Source organism: Diadema antillarum, unplaced genomic scaffold (genome assembly GCF_040938485.1).
Source record: "Diadema antillarum isolate AM-2024a unplaced genomic scaffold, OU_Dant_1.0 scf00000034, whole genome shotgun sequence".
NCBI classification, from domain to species: domain Eukaryota; kingdom Metazoa; phylum Echinodermata; class Echinoidea; order Diadematoida; family Diadematidae; genus Diadema; species Diadema antillarum.
Genome location: NW_027270923.1, coordinates 392,437 through 418,283, shown reverse-complemented (window position 1 = coordinate 418,283; position 25,847 = coordinate 392,437). Strand labels below are relative to the sequence as shown.

Sequence of the window (25,847 nt, the reverse complement as noted above, 5' to 3'; positions counted from 1 at the left end):
TGCTAAGTTACGAGTTTGAAGGGGAAGAAGGGAAGGGGGGGGGGGGGGATCGGGGGTTCAGAGGGAAATGACAAAACGAAATGTTATGGATTTGCCATCCAGATTTCCTGTTTTGCACAATTTCAGTGTCTGTTAAAGGGATGGTATAGTTTTGATTGAGATTGGGATTCAGATTTTAACTTTTTGTGAGATGATTAAAAACTACCTATATGAAATAATACTATTCTACGAGGAATTAAAAGTTCATTTGATGAAATTGCTTTTGAAATGTCTGAGATAATGTCTGAGATATCCTAAAACAAAGTGGTACCAAGAAAAATTGGGACCCACCTTTTATTCAGACCACTTTGTTTTGCTTTGTGTTTGGATATCTCAGCCGTTCAAAACCTATTCTCATCAAAGTAATAAACTTTTAATTCCTCTTAGAATTGTATGCTCTTTAATATTTTGTATTAGTAGTTTCTAATTGTCTCACAAAAAGTTAAAGCCTGAATCCCCATCTCAACCAAAACTATGCCATCCCTTTAAGATAAGGACAACAAGATGTATACAACGATTATGGTACGTGAGCTTACATTTGGAAATATGTAAATACGCAAATGTGTGTATCATTATTGGTTAACTTAATGCCAGTTAAGAATTCCTCTAAATATCCTGACGGTATATTCAATGTCATTGATTGATGTAGAGTCGTTTGAACTGTTAGTTCATGAGCTGACGTTCTTTATGTTGATGTTGGTTTATTTTAAGTTATACTCAACAAACAAACAAACAAACAAACAAGCACAACACACGCAAATGCATATCAACTGAATATTTGTTGTGTGTACCTTCTGAAGATGAGAAACAAATATGGATGTGGCAAAAGAGCTTTGCGCAGTGTTTCAATAACTGTCTTGAAGGAACAGTCTCAATTAAAATGTAATATTTCTGTACCAGTATTGAGTTTATTTCTTTTTTTCTTACCATTATAGGGTACAAAAGAATGATTAAGGGGGGGGGGGTGTTGGTTGGACTTGGTCGTTCCTTGAATTAATGAATTACTTTCTTGTTTGGTTACCATACGCTCGACTGTATACAATGTATACAACAAAATATTGATATATACATAATTATACATGTCAAACTAATGTTCAGAATAATTGCGTTATTGGATTTGATAGTCATTGGGTTTCAATGATTGTAAGCAACAAGTGCAAATATTTAATTTCAAGCCCTTCCGATGTTGCGCAGACAAGGACTGCTGGATTAAGCTAATGAGAGGAAAATAATATGATTCCCCGAGTTGCGATTTCGTTTTTAAAATTTGACGGAATCCGTGATATTGCCTATTTCCCGACGATCTCAAACCGAATCATGAATGGTTCACCGCGGACTCACCGCTAACAAGGCTCTCAGAGCTAGTGCAGCTGCTGGCGGGATTAATATTTCATAACCATGCCAGGTAAACACAGCCATAGAGACAAACAAAACAAAAGAGAATAAAATAAAACGACACTACGGAATACAAGCTCTCATAATACACTGTGCTATTGCGTCACTTGTAGTGTAAAACATGATACAATCAGACCTAGTTACTACGTTATACTGTAGCGGTCCTTGACTCGACCGTCTTATCGATGATTCTATGTTCATGCCAAATGTTTGTAATCCCTATCATTGTCTCTTCATCCCGCATCCACGCGTAATCGAGATGTCCTCGTTGTTTCACTGTAAAGCCAAGGGCTTGACGTCATAATTGCCACTTCTGTGAAAACAAAGAGCATTTTCAGGTAGCATACGTGATGAAGTGAATGTTCAAATAGCTCCCTGCCAACTTTCAATTGGGGTCGGAAGTGGCTGTTGCACCAAAGTCAATTTGCTATTCCCAACGTTACCCAGCGCTGACTGACGAAAATATACATGCACTGCATGAACATACAATACAAAAGAAAATCACGTAAATTTGTTCGTAAATATGTATGTATGTATATATATATATATATATATATATATATATATATATATATATATATATATTATATGTATGTATCATTTGCAAAAAACAAACAAACAAACCCACAAACCTTTGCTTATATGCGTAGTTATCAGGATAAGTAAGGATAACGGATATTGAAAAACTAATGTTAATCAATTTATTAATTAATTATATTACATATTATATTATAATATAATATAATATAATATAATATAATATAATATTATATTATATAATAATGTATTGTATTGTATTATATTATATTATATTATATTATATTATATTACAATTTATTATATTATATTGTATTATATTATATTATATCATATTATATTATATTATATTACCATATTTCCTTACAAAACATTATATATTGATTAAATTCACTGTAGAGTAGGAGAGATATTCTCTCAGTTATTATGCATGCCATGCCTTGCCCACGTCCAGAAGAGAAGGAGGGGAAAAATCGTCTCAATAGAGGAAATACAGGCAAACAAGAAAACATGCAGATATTTCTTACAGAACAGAGACAATTAAAGGAAGCAGCCAAGCTCACGCTTCACTGTGATCCCCCCATCTTACCGCCATGAAACTATCCCTACACACTGATGTGCATTCTTTTTTTATCTGAATACGGAAATAAAACCAAAAAACAAACAAACTGACTGAAAAAAAACAACGACGAAGAAATATATGCTGTTACGCCGTTACAGTGAAATTTAGCTATATTATGGAGTAATGGTAAGGTAGTTTTAAAACGAAAAAAAAAAATCAACGAATATGATTCTCCCAATCAACTCAAACGGCATCTCGTACAAGAGTGTGTACGGGATGCAGACAAATGAAGAACAGAAAAGAACATGCATGCTAACCTGGGAAGCAGGCTCTCTATGGAGCAAACAACCACCTTGTGACGTCATGCCCAGGGCCCTAGAGACGGGCATTATCCTTCACCATCTGCCTCCCGCTCCTGACATTTGAAGTACATTAATTCGTTGACCCGAATCCAAAGTAGAGCTGCCTTGTTTTTCCCGCGTTGTATATCACAGACAGACGACCTTTCACTGTGTTTTTAGCGTGAATTGTAAATTCTCGCGCTATACCTAGGCGTTTGTCTGACAATATCAATGAATGTTGCTGGCACATAATACTGTAAGCAGTGGAATAATACTGCATAATACTGAAAGCAATAATTGGCATGCTGAATGCATCATTATGACGCGTTTGAATCTCAGATCTGAACGGATTTGGTTGGTTATTGCATTCTATAATGGATCGGGAGAATAATCATACATATTCATTTTGAGAGAGAAATGGTGAAATTTTAGAATATATTGTTCTCTTTGTTATAGTTCTTCGGTTATAGAAAGAGAGAGTGAGAGAGAGAGAGAGAGAGAGAGAGAGAGAGAGAGAGAGAGAAGGGGGGGGGAGACAAGGAGGAAGCGAGGATGTCGGTTTCAAATCCAGGCATTTGTGCCATTATGATACTAACAGATCGAACATGATTTTCATATCATTCTGTATCGCTACAATTTATATAGTGGTGTTTGGTTCGGTATGTGACATTAAAAGTGCTTCATGACACTCAGAAAGAGTAACGAAGATATTGTGGGATAAAATTACCTAATCAGTAAGTTACATGGTTGACATTCAGTTCATTTTTACTGTTTCTTCTCTGAACGCTCCCAAACTTAGTCGTTGAGGGCGTACATAAATTAAAAAGACCTATTCCTTCCGGGTCGCCATTTGCTATGAACATTTTCGCGAGATGTTGCCCATATTAATACTGAGAAAGTTAGGCGACAATTTAGAATCCATATCAAGGTGAACAAATTCTGCATCCGTGATCAAGTAGCAGATTGCCTCATAAACAAACATGATGAAGAAGAAGATTGATAATTGTACTATGACGTTTCCCGACATCTGCATTAGTATACCCCACCGGCCTGAATAAGCCAGTTCGAAGTTATATTCTGCCCATGAGCAGGTAAATGTCAAATGAACAACATAATAAGACCGTATCCTGAAATGAGCAATGTTATGGACAGCACCTGTCTGTGCATTTAAAGCATTTAAAGTACATTCTAAAATTCAAGAGAGCTTGTTAGGATAAATGCAAGTTGGATTATGTCAGTGTGTGATATCTTATTACACTAGCCTTATAACCAACTGTTTTGTTTCGATGGTTTTAAATTTTGGGTCATTTAAGCCATCGCTATCTGCGAACTCGTCTACTCTTGCATAATAGGATTTACTCAAAACAAGCACAGTGTGGCATTTTAGATATTTATACATGTTACTTGCACGATAAGCTGCCTCTAAAAATCGTTTTGAATAAACAGCGGCTTACTCCTTACTAGATGACACAATGGCATCTCGGCGAGTTAGAATTCATGGTGATATGTCCCACAATCAACCAACTTTCTCTTCGCTTAGTGGTCCTCATTACAACATCAAGAAATACCGAATAGCAAAATAGTAAAATGAGAACTAAGAAAAAAAAAAAAAACGAAAAAAAAAAAAAACCCGAAGAGGGGAAATAAAATGTCAAGAGTGAGCGACGACAATTGAACCAGGTGTTTGTACGTGGGAATATCAAACATGGCTTTTGGGATCATCAGCGCCATCACCTCACAGCAAACTCATCAACGTGCATCTCATCATGAATCTCTCCCGTCTTGGATGGCTTCTCCCCCTCAGGTCGAGGCAAGCAGACGACACCTGTCGAAATGCACTCATTTAAAGGGATCGTATAGTTAGGTGATCCGAGTATCCTCTCGGATCACCTTCTGTATCTGTACGGATTCTTTCTTCTTCTTTCTCCTCAAAAGTTGTGGACAGGTTAGCTCAGAAAGTGCTTTTCCTATCAATGTCAAAATTATACCATACATGTATCATCTCCCAAAGACGGCAATCGAACTAAAATCAAAGTGATCAGTCGACCGTGACGTCACTATGACGTCATTATATGAAAACACATTCTCATTCATATCTCATTAATAGAATGGAATTTTTCAATGAAATTTACGTCACATATATTTCGAATTATGCGCATTCTACTCATCTTCTCAAAATTCACATTTTTTTAAAACGTGCGCGTACGCGTGCGTTGAAATATTTGTATACTCAAATCGAGCTCAATTTTTTTTGCACATGTTTCAGACCATTTGAAACATTTTTTGAAAAATTGAAAAAATTGACGGACGCGTACGCGCGCGCACATATACGCACGCACAGCTCATATGCAACAGAAATTTCCCGTTTTTTTCACATTTATCGGATGCCTGAAATGTCAAGGAATATTTCTATCAAGTTTCAAGTCAATCCGACTCAATATGACGTCATACAGGCCCGTCAAAGTTGAAATTCCGCGCGCGCGTCAATGGCGATATACAGTGCAACTATGCCAAAAAACCGCCAATTTTAAATCCGATTTTACTCGTCAGGATGGACAGTGACCCCCCATTTTCTTTACATATTCTAAAAGCTGATGAGTTGTACATGTCATTTCATGGGTTGGCGATGCTGGAAAAATGATTAAAAGATATCAAATTTCTTAATAAAGTAAAAAAAGTAAATTTTCAAAATGACGTCATCAAATTTCAAGTTCACTCGAGCGTATCTCACTTATCCTTTGCCAATTTTCACCCAGCTTTCAGTATGTTGTAGCTTATTAAATCTTCTTTCATAAATGTATAACAATATTTTGATTGGATGACGGCATCACCTCGTAAAAATTGATTGAAAGTAATCTTGTCAAATTTGACCAGTTTACGTGTTATCTCTATGGGAGTGCAGTTTTTCTGGAAATGAAAATTGACATGACTGTCTTTTTCGAGCACTAGCTCACTTATACTTCGGTGAATTTCTCCCAGATTTTAATATGTTGTAGCTGAGACTTTGAGCTATCGTTAATGTGCCTTTATTTTTTTCATACGACGCCGAGATCACGTCAAAAGACTTGGTTGAAATCAAACTTATCTTCGATGTATTGAAATATTTCTTTCTTTCTGCAACTTTCTTTGCAATAACTCAAGAAAAACAGTCCCTATCACCCCCATATTTTGCACATGTTTAGTTCATGTCACGTACATTATTTCATAAAATAACAACTAATTGATCAGGCACCATCTTGGGTATGTAAATTAGGGTCAAAGGTCATAAATGTGTCAACCTGTATATTTGTGAATACATGTCCTATCTTTCCCATATTTTGCACACGCGAAGACCATGTTACAAGAATCATTTCACAAAATAACCACTTTTTGCTCAGATGCCATCTTGGCTGTGCAAAGTTGGGTCAATGGTCAAATATACTTCATTCTGTATCTTCGTTATAGTGTATACCGAATTTGGTACCAAAGATGGCAGACCTGACTCTCTTTTCTAAATGAGAATCCAAATATCACACGGCCAATGTCTCTAAACACAGATGAAACCTATATGGTCATGCCTATTGCGATCAGGACTCGAATCATCGATTAAAAAAAAAAATCGGATCACCTAATTTGTCAGTCTTGACAAATTCCAAGTCTAGTTTGGGTTGGGACCTAACTTCAGATTTCTAACATTTTTGGATGAGATAATGAAAAACCACTTCATGAAATATGAAGGAGCATGTAATTCCAAGAGGAATTCAACGTTTATTTGATGAAAATTGGTTTTGAACTGGCGGAGATATCCAAAACAGAGCAATCCTAATAAAAGGTGGGACCCTTCCATTAGGATCGCTTTGTTGTACTTTCTTTTTGGAAGTCCCAGCCAATCCAGAACCGATTTTCATCTAACAAACTTTGAATTCCTTTTAGAATGGTATGCTCTGTATTATTTCATAAGTGGTTTCTTGGTATCTCGCAAAAATTTATAAGCCCAATCCTCATCTCCAACAATACTATACCATCCCTTTATCAACCAGCTCGGCTAAAAAATATCGGGGAGAAAAAAAAAAAAAACCTTAACGAATTTAAAAACAAAAAACAAACACAAACTCACAACTTAAGGGGAAACCCCTATCAATGTTAACATCAAATTTGATATGAAGAGAAGAGTAGGAAATGAAACATAAATCAGTTCAACTATCACTGTTCCTGCAAAAAACACGTTTCATGTTCAAGTGTCTAGATCTTTAAAAGTGAGGTAATGCGACACATAATGAGATGATAATAGAGACTTAACCCGTTCATGGTTAATTAGTCACTTCCGCCAGTTTTTTTTTTCTCTCCGTCATAAAAAGGTCGTGTGGTCTCCGAGGTTGCTATCCAAATTGCTTCCTCATTGGATGCGTCCCTGGTATAATGTCACGTTCAATCTCGCATCGAAAAGACGCGACGAGTAGCATTAGCGGTGTCGTGATGTGGAATATGCCAGGCAGGTGTGCGGCACCTTTGGTTCTATTATAATGCGTGAATGTGCTTCGATCTGCACCTCTGTATACACTTCTGTGACGTCAATTTCGAAGTGGTAGAGTACCTACGCATAAGGGCGTCAAATTTTTTTCTCCTTCTTCTTCTTCATGAGGACTCTTTCGATACCCGGCTTGAAAGGTTAAGTTCGTCAAGTTCTGGCGTACTTTTCATTATAGGAGAGAAACAGAAGGCGAGGGTGATGAAAAGGAGAGACAGGGGGAGAAGAGGAGGGGGAGGGGAGAAGGGGGGAAGGAAGACGGGACAGTGGAGGGAGTAAGAGGTAGATGGAGAGAGGGAAGGAGGGGACGTGCCAGGGTCGAGTGCAATCTTCAAGGAGTCACCTCGAGACGAGACTACGCCCTGGGGGCATCCTTTCCATTTGAATCACGTGTAACCATGCTAGCTAACGCCATGCATTTCAAGCTCCTCACAAGATGCCGGACTCAGATAAAGAAAAAAATCAGAAAGAGAGAGAGAGAGAACAGTCCGTTCGCCCTTGAGATAGCACTTTTGCTCGGAAGGACGCACTTGAGTGTTTGTTGCCGAGCGTTTGCTTGGTTATTCATGTCGAGTCTCAATGGGGCTTGCTGAAGGGACGCCATCGTGGTCCGTAAGTCCCTGGGGAGGTTTGTCCGTGTATCAACCTTGGGTCATGACGAGAATATCAAACTCCCTCCGTTAGGCCTGTTTCTGTGCAGCAGTTCTGTCGATGGTGGATGTAACTTCGGTGCACCTTTTTATGAAAGGTTACTTCACCATCGAATTGAAGAGCTTTCGTAGCGTTGACGTAGTTTTCGAACTTTTAGCCAATCAGAAGCAGAGGTTCTTAAGCCTCGCTTGCCGCGACTTGGGGTGGGGGGGTGGGGGGAGGGGGTCTTTTCTTTGGGAATAATTATAGTTGGAGGCACCGGATTACTCAGTACATATTTTATGAAACCTAGTGTGAGAGTTACGGACCAGTCTATGTAGGGGTGTATGTGTGTGTGAGTATGTGTTGAGTGGTGAGCGTGTGCTTGAGTGTGTTTGTGTTGAATGTGTGTGTATGTGTATGTATTTGTATGTGTGTATTATTATTTGGGAGCCGAAACAGCTGGAAAAATTACCCCCTAAACCTCTTAACTAATGTCTACTGAAAGCTTGAGGTCTGTGAGAATAACTTGACTGCTGGCGAAAAGAAAAATGAGTTGATAGTCACAAGTCTAAGATCAAGCCGCCTCAAACCCAGAGCGTACTGTATTGATCTTTCATATTGTGAATGAATCAAGGTTAATGTTAGATACTTGTGATGCGCTAACAGCTGGCTTACCCGGGAATCCAATTCATGCTAATCGCGCTGACATTTTCCACGACCCTGAACCGCGCAGTTGGTGACATATTCTGCCAGTATGTGCCTTTTGCGCCCAATTACCGCCATTACATACCAATTAGTGGCGCCGTAGGAAAATTTCGATCGTAATGCATCAGTGTAACTCGTCCGGGGTCGAAGTTGCGTAGACGTTTAGGGCTCATTAATATGTCTCGCGCAAGCATCCTATGCAGAGTGGTATTGGGGCTTGAATAGGAAAACCCATTTGCTTTCTACCTGTTTCCGTGATTTACTAAAAATAGTACGTGTGCTTGTGCTCTCAAGGGGTACGATACCCAGCAGCATCGAGAATAGATCTATAATTACTGCTGTATCAAGCCTTTGTCGCTCACCTCAATTTTACCAAGTTTACGGATTTCAAGTACCGGCAGAGTACCAACCAAGGACACATCTTTGTCGAATATTCTGTAAACCCATTGACTTCGACAGAAAAGTTCCCAAGTGCGTATACTGCATATACTCCGTTTAAGCTCAAACAATATATTGCGCTGTTGCTATATATTACTGAACGGACTTTGTCTCGAGATAATGTGACTAAATTTGTCATGAATGCTTGATTTAACGTACTCACGATTTTTCTTGTTTAAAGCAGCAAATTATTTAGTTTCTGAATTATACAGCTCTTGTGTTATAATGTGATTTGACAAAGTAAATGACCTTGTGAAACTGGTCATGTTTTCAGAGAAAGATAGAGAAAGACAGAAATGAAAGCCATATTATATACATGTATTAAGAACTAGATTTTGCTCTTGGAATTTAGAATCTAAAACATGCATGCATATAGATTATTGATACACTCACATTTCCCTTTAAAACCATTGGCAGACATAACGTTTATTTCCACAGTGATTTTGTAACTCCTATCTCGATTCATCTGAAGTGAAGGACTGTCTTTGCCATGCAATGCATTTATATCTATTGTTGTGTAAAATCCATCAACCAAGCTTCTCGCACGTTGATAGAGACAAGCCCGGTTTGGTTAAAAAAAAAAAAAAACAACAACACTCACTCTGGATTATCTTTTCCCGAAAATCAAAAGTGGGACGAAGCGCACGAGGTCCTGGGCTCGGCGTACTCATGAGATTTTGAGCTCAACCCTCCCAGGTTCGTACGTCTTACGGCTTTGTTTCTCCTGCCCTGGGTAAAGAGCTGGGTACCTGTTAATAATTCTAGGGTTGTAAAGTAACAACGACATGACGGTGATAAAGAGCGGTGGTTCGAATTGCAATGAAGAGGTTACCCCGGGAAAATATAGATCATTATTCCATAGTCAGATCATTACGGTAGGTTTTCATTGCAGAATTAATGTTCTTCATTATTGATAATTGCAGCACGATTAGCGAGATAAATGATTGTCAGTTCGAGTTGTAATTATTTATGTTTTGTGCGGGATGTTTGCGTAGGTCATTATCGCGGACGCGCACGCGCCTACGTCATGTCGTACAGTAACTGTGCTCGTCACAGTGCGTCCGCTTGGATAATGCAGGGAGGTGAAATGTTGGGGTATGTATGTTCGTGAAGAATTGCTGCTATTACGGGTAATTTGCTAGGAGCCACGATGAGGCCCGTAGTAAAAACGAAGGGAGGGTATCAGCAGTTAGTTTTAGGCAATGAATGGGATGATACACGTTACTGCGTTCTCGCATTTGCATTCGCAAGTATCCCTCTTCAGTTTATGGCTTTATTATTATTCTCTTCTTCTTCTTCTTTTTCTTCCTCCTCCTCCTCCTCCTCCTCATCATCATCATCATCATCATCATCATCATCTTCTTCTTCTTCTTCATCATCATCATCACCATCTTCTTCTTCTTCTTCTTCTTCTTCTTCTCCTCCGTCTCCTTATTCATCATCATCATCATCATCTTCTTCATCATCATCATCATCACCATCTTCTTCTTCTTCTTCTTCTTCTTCTTCTCCTCCTTCTCCTTATTCATCATCATCATCATCATCATCATCATCTTCTTCATCATCATCATCATCACCATCTTCTTCTTCTTCTTCTTCTTCTTCTTCTTCTTCTTCTTCTCCTCCTTCTCCTTATTCATCATCATCATCATCTTCATCTTCTTCTTCTGCATTCTACGCATTCTTTTCTTCCTCGCACTTTTCTTCCTCCCACTTCTCTTCCTCCCCCTCCTAGCCCTTCTTCTTCTTCTTCATCATCTTCGTCTTCCCTTTCTCCTTTCTTACTCTTGTTCTTCATCTATTCAACACGACCAAACTCGACATAAACACAACAGTATTTCCCGAAATATTATTATCTTGAAATACACAAGTAGCGTGGAGAGAATGTGCTGCAACTGGATCATCCTCTGCATCAGCGTGATAACGTACATACATACGAGGCATTCGATAAAGCAGGAGTAATATTCACCCCCTTTTCTGTCCTCTCCATATAACGATACTGGTCTCCCGTAAGATAAAATGTGGCGGCCTTTGCAATCAAATGATATGACCTCAAGACGATGAGAATGCACGAGTCTTACGACTGTGATTTTATCCACACAACCTATTAAAACGAAGGAAAAGACATTTACATAAAGCGGAAGCCTAGACCGATCCTCCCCCACACATCACTATCACTAAAGGACTCATCGAAGTCACTTTGGAGAACGGAGAACATCGTTGCGACCAGGCGGTTGATAGAAAGCATATATACTCTTCGTGATGGTAATTGTAGTTTATCCATTCCTGGACAGAGAGAACTTTGCGTGGGCACACTGTTATTTAAAGCCAGTAAATACCATCTGTATTCTGCTCTTGCTCTGTATAATAAACGAGGAGGTTGCCGCCGCTTTCGTATCTGCCCTTGTCTGCTGTCATGTTCAAATGGATGTCGAAACAATGACAAAATGTAAATTGCTTGCTTTTTTCCTTCTTCCCTGCTCCGCATCTCTAATAGATTATGTCTGCCTGTTTTATCTCAACCCTGAATAATCGGCTTCGTAATTTACACTTAATTTCACTGTGTTACTGAAGTTAATTGTATGCATTTCATCTACATGTATAACGTAAACACACTCACGTGTATACACGCACTCACTCCAGCCTCATGCATTGATAAGTACTGCAGATGATAAAATATCACTTCTGTCTAAACACGCATCACAACGGTCATGGTTATGAAAGAGCGCAATAGTTGCAACTCAAATGACAAATCTGCATCATGATGTTGAGCACATCAAAGTCTTTTGCATATCCCGTTTCTAATTTTGAAAGGGAACTGGAGCATATACAGAGTATAAAACAACAACAACAACAACAACAACAACAATGAAGGATCATTCTCCCCACCCCCCCCTTTCTCTCCCTCTCTAGTGCGGACAGAAGTGGGTTCTCACGCGGCTTAGCATGTTTAGTTTCAAGCAGTTGTCAAGACGGAGCAAATATTCATACGATGATGATGATGATGATGATGATAAAACTAAAGTGGTGATGGTATATTGCTTTACCCATGAAACTCCATGCTTTACCCCAGCGTTCGCCAGGCTAGACACCGCCCCCCCCCCCCATCTCCTCTTCCCCTCGATGTCGATCAAACGACTTCCCGTCGAGATCATACACTCCAACCTGTCAATCATACTCGTCCTCTGAACACTCGCCCCTGAAGTATCGCCCATCCAATTTTCGAGGGCGGATCTCGAGAGCGGCGAATCAGGCACCCTTTTGATGTCATCCGGAGTGTTTGTTATTAGGCTCGATCGATCGCGGGACCTTGTCTATATCGGTGACCATTCTGTTAGGCCACTGTCATAATATTTGGAAGAGCACGGCTAGCATAGCATCCCATTACATGTAATCCGTGTGTCGTGTGGACCTTGGGGCCTCAGCTGTTTTGCAGTTTTACTTAGGTTTGTTTTGTTTCTGACTCATTTCTTTATCTCCCTTCTCTTCTTGTAATCGATTGATAGGCGTACTGTATTATAGCGTGCATTTACATTATCTGTGAGAGAACATCGTCCAGGTAGTTTCAAAGAAATCATATTTTTTTTGTTTTCGTATCCCATGTAACTCCATCTTCGATATTGCTATCGATAATTATTATCTACACAATGCCTCGTGACAAGCCCCCTGCCGCGCCATATTTGAGACAGCGCTGTCTTGTCAAATGGTTATTTTAAACTCACAGGGCTGTTTCTTACAACCCGACGTTTACGAGCTTCCGTCTGTATATGAGTGTGTGTATAATATGTGTGTTTGTGTATGTGTTTGTGTGTAAGAGGAGAGAGAAAGAGAGAGACTGACAAACAGACAGACAGACAGACAGAGAGAGAGATGGATCTGTCCAGCGTTTAGGCCTTTATTTGTTATGAAGAATTCGGAGCCATGTTATCAAGAGAATATTTTGGATCGTTTAGGGGCGTCAGCAAGCAATAATCGCCGATCGTAAACTAGGGGACCATGACATTCGCAGGGGGCATACGGCTATAAAAGCGCCGACCAGCAGTTCTGACATTCACATGTCGACCCTATGCAATATACGACTTTCTTTATAACTCTACATGCATGAACTGTTAGATATAGATTTAATGGCTGTGAACAATACTTGAGTTAATACATGACTTCGATATGATATGTGCACAGATTTTGATAATCAGATGATAATTGCTAAGCAGAGACAGAGAAAAAAAAAAACGAGCGTCCACCAATTTCGTCGAGGTCATATCATATGACAAAGTCAATTTTGTATGTCCACCGTACACACAACGTCAAACGATTGTAAACAGCCGTGCACAGAAAACGACCTTCATATGCAAAAGATTCAGTTTCAGCATAATAGGGCCTGCATGACATTTGCAAACCCCCCAGAACCGAGCACTGCATATAGAACTTATCCTGCACAACGATCATCACTACTCGACATTGCCCATATTGTGAGCGAAGCATGGAATGCAAAGGAATAATCTTTATAGAATGAATGTCTCTAAACGCCTATACAACCGGTGCTGTTGTCGAAAACCCCCACTAATACTGGCCACCCATTATTATGGTCTTTGTAATAATTTAGTTTCAACGACCATAAATCTTTCAGCTTATACATTACGCTGTGATATCTTTTTTATGAAACTCCAACAGGCTGTCAAAACAGGCATTCATTCCATTCTGACGTGGCTGAGGCCCATTACTGAAAGGGTTTCCACTATCGACTGCGGTGCAGTGAGTGAAAGTGATTAACGCGATTTTTATGTTCTTGGTCACTGTCATCGGCTGATGGTTTATATACCATATCAATGGTATTGTTTTCACAACAATGGTGGTTCCTAAAGAATTGAAGTATTTTCAACTAATACAGTTTCGACCTTTACCAGCCAAACAATGCCACAAACAATAATCCACGAGTGTCATTCATTGTTCAAGTTGACCATTGCGTTACGAAAAAATAATTGTGCCGTCTTGCCGTCTGGCCAACAAATTGAATTCTTTTAAAAATTTCATCGAAATTGTGTCTCCCCCCCCAAAAAAAAAAAAAAAAAAAATCAAAAAAAAAATCGAGATATTAGTCCTTTTTTTTTTAACCGAGCGATGATAGTGATCGAAACCATGCATTACGCATATTAGCTATGATGCTATCGACTCGTTACTCGTATGTTGGTTCGTGCACGCAGATTTCCTGGTAATTATTAAGTTGATAATTCAGCAACTACAACCTACGCACTGCCGTCGAAACGCTATTCTTTGTAAGACTTTCATTACAAAACGAGGGAATTAAGAGCAGATTTTGTCAATCGGGGATTTATGGGGAAATGTCATCAAAACTTCATCTAATTTGCCTAATTGTTTAGTTGTGGCCAGTATCACTGAAAACAAATGATGGAACTTTTGATAACACGATAAAAACGTCCCAAAACTTTTATTTGAAGTCTGATTCGGTGAAACATATGCCCTTTTGTATGTTCTCTCTCTCACCTCTCCCGTGTTACTGTAGTCATTGCAATATATATATATATATATATATATATATATATATATATATATATATATATATATATATATATATGAATATATATTACTAATAGGTAATGCATTAAAATGTCAGGCCTATAATCTAACTCCCTTCACACAGGTTTTTATGGCAGCCCCATCATAGATATTTGCGGGAAATGTACTCTTGCTTTCACAACGTAGATTTCAATCCCTTTAAAAAAAGATCGAACGGAAAGAAAGACTAAATCACATGGATTCGAGACAGGAAACATTAGGCTAGATTAGAATTCCATTCTTTCTTCCGTCAGACGAGGTTACTTAAAGGGCAGTTCCGCACAATATACCTGTAATATGTATTGAATCATGACACTCATGTTTTGGATCAATTATTTTGCAATTGCAGATTCCTCCCCTCCCCACAAAAAAGTCCATGCTAGATTATTACGTAACTACAATAATTCCATGCGAGGGATACATCTCTTCTCTATCGATTTCATGCTAAATAAGGAAATTTTGGAAATATTCCTGCCCAGTTCCTTGAGAGAATTGTGACATAATGGCATCATTTTCTATGCCGATTGGAGTATAATATGTATTAGCTGCCACTGACGTCACTGACATTGTGACAAGAGGAGAAACTGTAAAATCTCACAACTTTCTCATTCAAGGTCACCGATGCTATTCCTCTGTTCATCTGATTTTACTGTACACTGTATTCTTTAAAGCTAATTCTCTACGTAGTGTGGAATCGCGCTGATATAGTTTTGGTTGAGATGGGGCTTCAGGTTTCCAACTTTTTGTGCGTATAGAAGAGCAGACAATTCCGAGAGGAAATGATAATTTATTTTATGAAAATTGTGTTTGAAATGACTGACCGACATATCCAAAAAGTGGGACCCACCTTTTATAAAGACCACTTTGTTTTACTTTGTTTTTGGATATCCCAGCCATTTCAAAAAGATATTCATTAGATAAACTTTGAATTCCTCTTAGATGTATGCTCTGTAATATTTCATAAATGGTTTCTAATTACCTCGTAAAAAGTTAAAATCTGAATCCCCCATCCTCACCAAAACTATACCATCCCTTTAAACAGCCACATTAATGATGATACTGTTGACAAATTATAGCATATGCAAGCAACACACAGTAAACTTCTCTGATCGCCTGTAGTATTATCTGTATACTGTACGTTTGAGGTTAGTACCACTGTTCAATGTTGATATAGAGTTATAGTTCCCTGTGTAATGCTTGTACAGTTGTAAGCCCGCATGCGTCATGGCGCTTTCATATTTTGTTTCCCGTTGGGTGTATATTGGTATGGATACATTCAATGTTTTCCACGAAATGCTTTAGTTTGACCGTTTCTATATCACGAATATAACTTTTGTATTTCCACAGATCCGTGTAACCGTCACCCGAGTTCCCTATACACACGAACGATCAAGGAGAAGCAAGAACTCCTTCGGGTAGCCGCGTACGCAGGTGAGTCTGTGGTTATTTTTGTTTTTCCACCTTTTTCCTCTCTCATTCGCTCCCTTTCCAACTCTCGATTTTATTGGTCTAATCAGGTCATTCCCCAAGGCAGCTGCTCTTACCTGTAAAGAGCGCGAGAACCATTGGACGTTTGGCCAGGTGCTCCCCTTCGTAATGGGTCATCGAGTAAGAATCGATCGTCGCCGAAGCAGAGCCTGTCACAGCCGTGTTTCCGGAAGGGAATCGCAGAATTGCCCCCATTTTGTTGTTGTTGTCGTTGTTGTTGCAAAGTCCGGGACATCTCCAGCCACACCCACTTCTCCCCCTCCTCCTCTGCCCTCTCTTTCTCTGTATACTTCATGTACAGTGTATGTATATTGTGTATGTGTATAAATGTATGTATATACAATTGTATGTATATATCTCTATCTATCTATCTATCTATCTATCCATCTATCAATCTATCTAGCTATCTATCTGTCTATCTATCTATCTATCTATCTATCTATCTATCTATCTATCTGTCTGTCTATCTATCTATCTATCTATCTATCTATCTATCTATATGTATGTATACGTATGATTGCGTTAGTTTTGTTTGTATTGTGTATGCAAGCATTTCATGTATTGTTTTCATCTATTTATCTGTCTTATGTGGATATACCTCTCCCTCCCTCTCTTTCTCTTTCAATCCTTCTATTTGTCCATCTACCAATAAATTGTTTGAGCTGTCTGCCTCTTCTCATCTGTATCTGTCCCCGTAATCTCTCTCCCTTAACCCGTTCCCTGCGGAAACCTGTAGTGGCTTGTGTATCAAGTCTATGGGGATTTCACAATTCAGTAGGAACGGGTTAATAGTGAACTTGCTTACAACATAATCCTGCTTTATGTATTATTTGTTCCAAGTTAGCATGAAGTTGTACAATAATTGTGTGTAATCACATTAGTAGTGTGTAATAAAGCAGCAGCAAATTTGATGAGATTGCCATTATTTTACTTGATTTATTGTACTGTTTCCAAATAGTACGGGGGTGGAACTGGAGAGGGAACGAAAATAGGGTAGATAGAAAGAGATAAGGTGTTGCATTACCGAAGAACAGAGGCAACATGATGATAGTAGTTGAGGTGGTTTGCATTCGGTGACACGACATTTGCTCCTGCGACAATGTTGCTCCGGTCTTATACTTAGTATTCTCCAATGACTTCGGGGTAGGGTTAGGGTTGTGATAGGGTTTTAGGTTTAGTTTGATGTGAGGATTAGGATTAGGGTTATGTTTTGAAGTAGCGTTTATGTTTGACTTAACGTGCAGATATCTAATGGGAGCAATTGTCGCGGGAGCAAATGTCATGCAACCTTGCATTCACACCACGTGACATTCTCGCCGATGACTAAGGAACGCAAGAAGTAGGCTTATACGTCACCGAACCAGTCATCCAGTTGATCGACCTGCTTCGGGTGGATTTCGTAATCGACCTCGCGCTTAAACGGTTGTATACGAAATGTGACGTACGTTGACAAGTAATCACGCATGAAACTTGAGCGACAACACTTACGTGCATCTATTAATGTATTTCCCATTACAATATTCGTATTCACGATCATTTAAAGAGCATTGTGCCCTTCACTGTTTTTGTGCCTCGTGAATATCAAGGCTGCTGATATTAATTGGCATTGCTGAGACACTTAGTCGGAGATTACGTGGCACCGCTTTCGTTTAAAAGGAGAACTTTGACTAGCAAGTGAAGCGATATTCAGTACACTCTGCAGCGATATAGGCCTACCGACAAAAATTGTCTTGCCACTAAAGAAAATTTTAATCCGATTGGTTGACAGCATAGAAAGATTGATGATGTGAGTTCTTTTTCGTGCACAAACAAAATGCAATGCAAAGTATTGTGCTTGTCAGGTCATTGACCTTTTTGATGTCGAAACACATTGCTCTAATTCGATTTTCTTCAAATGATCATGCCGGCTATTACAAAACTTTGGAAATTGGCAAGTGCTGATTACAATACTGTTTCAAAATAGTGGCAATGTGTGATTGGGCTATATGCTGGATGAATCATGTCGTATTTGGACACAGCTTGTTCTTTCAGTTGTGTGTGTGCAGCGTTCTACCTTTATGCCGCTGTTATATTTCATCCCGAGATGAAAGACGTGGCCTCGCTGTATTATGATTATCGCTCGTAGAGATCGATCCCTTCTGTTTTTGCAGAGTCTAAGGTTCGCTTCGTGTTTCATCGACCTCGGCCGAGCTCTTATCGATGTTCGTACGATTCGGTACGGTTGAAAAGGGGCCACCGTGCACCGACCGATCGATTGGTCAGGTTCTTATGTAGGTCATCACGTCAAATTCCCTCACATAGGGGCCTGCAGAGAGGAGAGATGGAAAATACTCTTCCTCTTCTCTCACCTTATATGTTCCTCTCCCTCTTTTACTTTATATCTCTCTATCAGATTATCTTTCTATTTGTCTTTCCATGCTATCTCGATCGGTCGATCTCTATCTTTCTAACAATCTTTTTCTATCTGTTGTAGTTTTATCTCTATCTATCTATCTATCTATCTATCTATCTATCTATCTATCTGTCTGTCTATCCACCTATCTATCCATCCATGTAATATGTATGTATATATGTATGTATGTATGTTGTATCTCTCTATCCATCTAGCTATCTATCTATCTATCTATCTATCTATCTATCTATCTATCTATCTATCTATCTATCTATTCTATCTATGTCTCCATCTCTATCTCATATCTATCTATCTTTCTCTCTGGGTGTGTTTTTTCAATCTCACTGTCCTTTCCTATACTACCGTTCATTTTCGTTATCTACCCTCCTTTCTGCTTGATTCTGCCCTCTCTCCGTCTTTCTTTGACCCTTTCATGTACTTTTTCTCCCGTCTTTCTTCGCCCTTTGTATGTTTCTCTTTTTGAATTTGAGTGAAGTTTTTCAGTCGAACCCAGGTGATTCAACCTCGAGTTCCTGGCTGCCAGAACATCTTCTTCTGGCAGTCGCGCCTATCTCTTTTGTTCTTCTTCTTCATCAAATTATCAGAAGGATTTATCACTCTCTTCCTACCTTCTCTTCTCTGTCTGTTTCTCCTTTCCTCTCTCTCTCACTCCCCCTCTCTCACGTCTTTCTCTCTCACTTCTCTTATCTCTTAAGCTGCATATTTAATTTCCCTTATGGAAATTGTATTTACCATTCGTCACATTTCAAATCGATCGTGGTTCAGTTGCTTCTCCAATACCATTGTCATCAGTAAGAAAGAAACAACCAACCCCCAAAATAACCTGTTCATTTGGTTTTGTTCTCTTTTATCGATGTAATGATTTGGGCTAAATTTAAACAATGTCTACGGAGAGTTCCTAACGTGTCAAATATCCCACAGTCAATATATTCCAAATTATCTCGCATTTACGAGTCACAGCATTGTATGGCTCCAAATAAAAGTATCATTATGATTCAAATACTTTGAATAATATCCCTATTATACAAATGAAAAGAAAAATACCGCAAATAAAAAAAAAAAAAAATCGCCCAGTTCAATCCATTACCATTTTGCAAACACAAAACGCATATTGAAACAATTGTTGTTAGCATCGATCCTATTGTAGCTTACCAAAATGTATGCATTTTTTATTTGTATTTTAGTCCGTATAATTATAATATGCCCTCATCTTCGGAATTTTTCTTGCTGCTTATATATATAGACGAATTCATATCGCAATCAGTGGGTTAACATGCGGTGATCATTGAACTCTATTCGCGAGATTGGAGAAAAGTGCAAAAAGCATGACGCAAACTGTGTGTGACGGGCAAAGCGCACTCCTGTGGAGGTCATTTTCCCCCTGTGCATTCCTTCAATGATATCTCGCACCTGTTTCGGGATAAAAGAGCGCCGCCATCAGCGGACCTCCTTTGATCCTCGCTCGTGCTCCAAACCTTCATCACGAGGGCTGGCTATTCCACAGGCGGACTCACTAATGACCTTTTTTGTCCTTTCTAGCGCAACTAATCGATTGATTTTTCTTTTTTTTTTTCCAAGTCATTCATTTCCGTAGCAGGGTGTGAAATGTCACTCATAAATAATTATTATTCGTTTATTCATTACTTTTAATAAAAATAAAATTGATTTTTGTATTGTTTTGTTTCGAGGAATAGACTTTTGATGTGACTGAAAAGATCACAGGCAGTGCCTAGGGGACAGTTCATAGCCATAGGAGTTTGGTATTCCGTACAACAAGTCTTTTTATTTTCTTGCGGCGAGGGATCCTTTTTGTCATGTTTGTGGCGACGCTCTAACAGATCATGCCCTAACAGCGAGCGTTTCGACGCACAGCATAGTAGTAAGACATTATGTCGCTTGGATGTTTTACAATTAACTCTTATAGCACCAGGGGCCCGTTGCATAAAAGTTACTATTGTGGTAACTTTGCCACCCAATGGTAACTACCACGGCAACTTTACTCAACAGCCAATCAAAATCAAGAATTCAATGGAAGTTACCATTGGATGGCAAAGTTACCATAATTGTAACTTTTATGCAACGGGCCCCAGGTATTCGTAGAGTGCAATTCATTATGTTGAAGCCGAAGTTGACAAACAGACCAAAATCATTTTAGCAGAATGATAGAGGTTTCATAAAAATGGGACAGGAGGTGAGAGGGATACCGAATTTTGAGAGTGTGTTTTTTTTTTTACGAGACAGCGACACTATAGTGGCAACCACATTACATTATGCCCTTACAGAGGTAATCACGTCGTAATGACTGTTACAACTCCTCTCTTTCTTTTAACCTAAGTGAAAAATCATTAAAAACGATCATGTTTTGGTTATTTACTTAGCAATTGCAAACCTTTAGTTCTCCAATAAATATCATTGGTGGGATACTTTGACACAATCACACGACAATTGTAGATACAAGTTTGGGTGTTTTTTTTTTTAAATCTTCAAAGAGTGGAGGTCAATTAGGGAGATGATCATGTGTATCAGATAATTGGGAGACTTATGTATGGATGCCATTTTCACTTCATTCTATTTCTGTACGTGTGGTTTCTACTTATATATATCTCTGTTGTGTGAACGTTTGAAGCGTCAAAATCCCAGAACGTTTTAATCCATGTCAAAATTCGATAGGGCTTGTAACATTTTTATTATTTAATACTTACTCCGTTTATTGAAGTCAATACGAACATCGAAATTACGGTTTAACCGAACTTTTTTTTGACAGATTATCGCCATGTATTGACAGTTATATAGCATCTTTACATATCCAACCCGTCATTCGACAGACTATCACCTCGTGAACCCTATTATTGCTTCATATCCTAGAAATGATGTAGGCATTGCGAACTCGACATCTACAAGACCTCATTCGATCAACTTAAGCACTGTATAGTTGTATTTTCTCTTTTAAAACAAACACGAGTGTCTTTCGGTAATTGCTTGAAAAAAAACACACAAATTTTGGTCACTCCTCAGCAAGAATAGATTGAAATGTTATCCGATGTTATTATCTTATAATCATATTTGTATATTAACGTTTTCCCGTAGATGGCACGTGTCCTACAATCGACGCAAGCGCTTAAACGCTGAAATAGAAACTTACAAGAACATGCCGTTGTCACGGTAACAAGGGATTCACTTCTTCTTTTTTTTTCAATTCCCGGAATCTGTTACAAGTTTCGCTCGGCACGCGAAGAGATTATCTCGCCGCTCGCCTCGGAATATGGAAAAACCAATAATTTGATATCTGTTTTGTTTGAGATTTCGTTTTGTTCCATACGATATTTCCCTTATGATAAGTTTATAGAAAGTATAGAATAACTTCCGCACGCTGAGACTTAACACACACTGGTAAGCCTCAGCATAGTCGGGTTCTATACTGACGAGGGTCTAACAACACGTTACAATCGCTTAGTAAACACTCCCTTTGTTACAGGATTTGCCAGCAGTATTAAATTGCTACTGCCCTCCCCCCCCCAAAAAAAAGTATTACAGTAATTTACATTTCTATCGATATCTCGAAGTGTTGTGATAATTTGTAAACATACGTTTTACTTGTGCGTGTTGTTTAATCGCAAGCAATCGTTTTATCAGGGTGGAAATATCAAGTATAAATCATTCGATCTTGGATTGCGATGTGGTAAGGACTTTTTCCTCGAAATTTTGGCAAGTTTATCCCGAAAAGATTGCGAAATCTTGAGAGCTTGATATGATCGTCATGGACATGGCATGTGTCTGAATACTTCGATTCCGTCCAATGTGTACTTTATTGTGTTTGATCGCGCACTACACAGTCAACATGCTGAATCATGGCATGAGTGGACCGGCTGTTGGAAATTTGCTCGTCTGTTGCAACAATCTGCTGATGTCTTCGATCTTGCCAAGACTCCATCATCGATTGCTATTAGCAAGAATTCCGAACAATTTCACACACACACACACACACACACACACACACACACCTATACACACACAAAAAAGGCGAAGTTTAAAGGGAATTCCAGTGCAGTTGCAAGTTTGTCTGAAAAGAAGGAGACAAAGTTTTTAGCACAACAATGGCAATTTGATAATGAGAAAAGATGATGAAAATTAGGAAGTTGTGAAATTTTGAAGTTTCGCTCATTTTTCAGGAAACTGTTCTTGAACAGTCAATATGAACACAGCAAATAGAGAGGTGATGATATCATCCCCTCACAAATTGCCACATAAGTTATACATAAAGTTTTGAAAATATTTCCAGTTTTTAATTCAAACGCAATTACGCCCCAGCCATGCCAGTCTCAAATCCTGGTATATGTGACTGATCGTTATTCTAAAGTAATTCAAGCAGGAATAATATCATGTTTTACACTTTGATAACAGAAGAGTTTCAATTTCTTCATTTTTTTTTTTGTACGTGGTCAATCAATAGAAAATTGTGAGGTGATGACATAATCAGCTCACTCATTCGTATACCCATATCAACTGTTTGAAAATTTGTTCTGCAAAAATTAGCGTATTAATGAAATATTTCACAATTTAATAACTTCCCTAATTTTTTATCCAATTTTGATCAAATTTTCACTGTTAAACTCTTAAGATTTTACTCTTTCTTATCAGCTTAACTTTTAACTGGACTGGAATACGCCTTCCAGTACAGTTTATGGGTTAATCTCCTAGGAGAACATATAATTATACTGCAGTAATGACCGTCGGATCATTTTTACCAGGACCCGCAGGTGTGTCCCCAGATATCCTCTGACCACCTCCCTGCTCTGACGTAAGTGTTCTCTTCTCTCGGAGATTTTGATGCGAGGGATTAAAAGAGCAGATTGGACAAGGGAGGAGGAGGAGGAGGAGGAGAAAGGGGGGGGGGGGGGATGAAATCGAATGTTGGTGGTGACGTTCGGGACCCGTTGCTCTTCCCGCTGGATTGACTTTAATCATTCATGTGCCTGAGGCGTTCGTCGCGCGGACTTGCCAGTATACTCGGATGTAATTCCACGCTGTTCGGTGTTAGCAAGAAGTATGATACCTCCCTGGTGTTAGGATGTTCTCTGAATGGATTTATGTTTCCCTACTGGTGTCTTCTCTTCTTTGCGAAATCAATATTATTGGCCGACGTATCATTTGTCTGTTATTTACTCATAGAAAAATGATGGTATCCCTGATGAAAGTGGCAATCCTGATAGTTCGATGTATCGTTGCAAAACAGTACTCTCATTAGCTATCTTTGCTTGATTATCGCCCTCATAATCAACAAACCTCTCTTTAGGCGATTCAACCGGGTAAGTTAAGGATATTGTTAGATTGCTATTCTATCTGCTGCATCTGACAAATCAGTCTTGCGTGAAGTTTTTACGATCAAATGAGATTTTGGCGCGCAGGAGAGAACTTCGATTTCTCTTTTCAGCAGAGCGATCTACTTGCAAACTCGATGTACACAAGGATGACTGATTGAAACAGATTAAGAGTAGAAAATGAGCAATTATAAATCAAAACTGTGATTCGGAGACTAATTAGAGTGTAAATTTTCTCCCGGAGTTTGGTGCGCATCACAGGAGATAAAAGATAATTGATGGTGATGGTTGCCCATTGATATCGTCGTCAAAACGAACGTTTAATGAGGAACAGTAGACAATGTATTAATACTTGAATACATCCCCAATATATTATAGCATATCATTACAGTCAACATACCCCAAAAGGAACGCGCAAACACTCTGACACAAGAAAGAAACACACATACACACAAATCACTAGTAAACGAGGAGTATATAAAAAGGATTCTGAATTTCAGTAGGTCGGTTTGTAAATGTTATATACAATACTGTACTCATGGTGATTCAGAGTTTACGATGTTTTGAAGGGCATTCTTACCGCCAATTTTTAAACTGCGTTCGAATCATTTCGGGAACAGATGATTCCAGTATTTAAGTCTTCTTCCTTATTATCTCCGTTTTCGCTGTTGTTACCACAAAATGCTGTAAGGTATAGCTCGGTAGTCCCCAAGTTCCTTAACTTTCTGCAAATTGCTTGTGACAAATTGCGGCATGCGTCTGGGGGACTGTGTCTTTCAGGCTGAAAATTAATTTTAGAAAGTGATTTGAGGGGAAAAAAAGATGGAAGACAAGCGTAAGTAACGAAGGAAGTGAAGACGTTGATTTCTCCGGGGGTGACAAGCGAAGCTGGAAATTCGTTTGATTTCCCCTTACAGCTTCACTGCAGGTATCGTGGAGGGATTGAGGGGGTGTGGGTCGAGGGGGGGGGGGGTGAGTGTAGTCGCGAATGGAGACAGTTTGACAATTCAATCAAGTGTGTAACGTCTCGTATCTACATCTGAGGAAGAACGGCGATGATCCTTGTTTGTCTTGCATGGATGAACAAAGTGACTCACACGGTTTAAAGAAACAGTTCGAGCTCTTGGTGGTTTTATACTTCGCGCGTTCAAACCAAAAAAAAAAATCACTCTCGTAAACTATGCATAGGCCTATTTGAAAAAAAAAAAGAGAAATACTTCCTATCGAAAGCAGGCAAATAAACAAGTGAGCAATCTTAGGAAATCATCCTATAAAGTACATAAAAGATCCGAGGGCATTGATTGATCGTATAATGATTAATGTTATCCAAACAAAAGGTGAACGTCTGCGCTCTCGCAACGGAAGGAAGACACGCTAACAATACTCCTCGAAACGTCCTCTTTAATCCCTTTGCTAGCTCAAGGCATGACTGGACTTTAAGCTACACAGCGTATTTTGATCCTTAAGTGACTTCAAAATACAGATACTGTTTTTGACTGAATAGTTCTACTGACGTCTGCAGGTATTTTTTTTAATTCAAAATGTTAAATCTTCTCCTGGCAGGTGAATGCTTTTTATAGTGATTGTCATGGAATGATACAATATAGAATGAGTCTCAAAATTAGGGTCTGAATTATAGACTGTTAGCAAAGAGTTCCGGTCAGTCGTTCCACAAGAGCAGCAGTTTGCTCAGCAGTTGGCCACAGCAGTTTGCTTACAGTTTGGGTTTCTTGGACAATGTGATGAAGTCCAACAATCCAAGGTATGTCATAAATCGTTCCTTTATGATTTGTGCATCATTTAAGGAACAAACAAAGCTTCCATGGTCAGGGAGTTAAGACTATAAGAGGAAAAACCGTAAATGAGATATAAGGTTATGTATGTTCAAGGTCAAGGT

At 38.9% G+C, this 25,847-nt stretch overlaps 1 protein-coding gene across 1 annotated transcript in view; it reads left to right on the top strand.

The window, feature by feature from the left end:
* Positions 1-25,847, top strand: part of LOC139743612 (integrin beta-1-like) — a 139,580-nt gene that overhangs the window by 31,985 nt on the left and 81,748 nt on the right. Inside the window, exon 2 of the mRNA XM_071654091.1 lies at positions 16,079-16,162. The gene's annotated coding sequence lies outside the window, so the exon portion shown is untranslated. The remainder of the gene's footprint in view (positions 1-16,078; positions 16,163-25,847) is intronic.